We start from the raw sequence: 1337 nt of genomic DNA, 5'->3' as shown, positions 1-1337 counted from the left end.
GCTGCAAAAATACAATTAGGTAGATTTTTCATCATATTCTAATTATTATCATTGTTATTATTAATATTGTTGTTATTAGTATTATTATTGTCATGACAACAACAACAGCAACAATAGTAATTATAATTATTATTTTTATTCTTAATATTATTAATAATATCATTATGACTGTTATTACTAATATTTTCAATATTAAATTTTTGTATCATTATTATCACAATAACAACAACAATAATAGTAATTATTATTGTTGTTGTTATTGATATTAATAAAATAATAATAATAATTATTATTATCATAACAAACAACAACAATAATTATTGTTGTTATTATTATTGTTAGTAATATTATTATCATTATTGCTAATGTTGTTAAGATTATGATCTTTTTTGTTATTATGATAACAACAACAACAATAATAATTAATACAGTTGTTATTAGTATATATTCATTATTGCTAATGTTATTAATATTACAATATTTTTTGTTATTATGACAACAACAACAACAATAATAATGATATGGTAAATGGCCTGAATTTGATCTAGTGCCTTCTAGAGTCCTGGAACCCCCCAAGGCGCTTTACAACACAACCAGTCATTCACACGCTGGTGGGGATGATCTATGATGTAGCCACAGCTGCTCTGGGGTGCTCTGACAGAGACGAGGCTTATTGTTGTCATTATTATCGGTATTGTTGTTGTTGTTGTTTTCTCATTCTTCCCTGCTCCGTTTTGAGTAATGCCAGTATAAATAATGACGTGTGGCCGCCTCGGTGGAATCTGGGGAGAATTCCCGTCTCACAGGAAGTGAATCCAGTCAGAGATTCTTCATAAGCCCAACAGAACTGGCCACGCCCTCTCTGGACTCAGCCAATCCTGCTTTTACCCTGTTTGGTAAAAGGAGCTGCCGAGAGGAGAAGTTTGGGAGGAACTTGGTTGTCTCGTGGCTTCTGGGTGCAGCAGGTGAAGCTGGAGGGGTGGCGTGGTCAGGATGATGACTGCAGCAGTCAACGTAAGCCTGGAGAATCCCGCTCATGTGTGCGTTTGGTGACACATTTCCTGTTCCCCGTTCCGTCTCAGGGATGACGTATCAGGAACCAAAGGGAGGAGGGTTTTGTGCTTCTATGAAGGTGTGTGGTGGGTCTGTAGAACTCATCCACCTCATGGAGAGCTGAGGACCCCTCCCCCGTATCGGACCCGTCTGTTTGGTGCAGCCTCGGACCAGGACACCAGGACCTTCAGGACCCCTCTAAAGTTCCATGTGGGACTGGTTCTTCTTCACATCCCATCCTCCTGGGTTAGGGCGGCCTTTTTACTGACTGACACGTTTATTAC

General features: G+C 38.1%; 1 protein-coding gene across 1 annotated transcript in view; it reads left to right on the top strand.

The window, feature by feature from the left end:
- Positions 1–535: 535 nt before the first annotated feature.
- The window catches only part of inhbaa (inhibin subunit beta Aa), an 18660-nt gene continuing 17858 nt past the window's right edge, over positions 536–1337 (top strand). Inside the window, exon 1 of the mRNA XM_015942118.3 lies at positions 536–1337. This exon is cut by the window's right edge and continues 1867 nt beyond it. The gene's annotated coding sequence lies outside the window, so the exon portion shown is untranslated.

This window comes from Nothobranchius furzeri, chromosome 7 (genome assembly GCF_043380555.1).
Source record: "Nothobranchius furzeri strain GRZ-AD chromosome 7, NfurGRZ-RIMD1, whole genome shotgun sequence".
Classification (NCBI taxonomy): Eukaryota; Metazoa; Chordata; class Actinopteri; order Cyprinodontiformes; family Nothobranchiidae; genus Nothobranchius; species Nothobranchius furzeri.
This window is presented reverse-complemented; position numbering and strand designations above follow the sequence as displayed.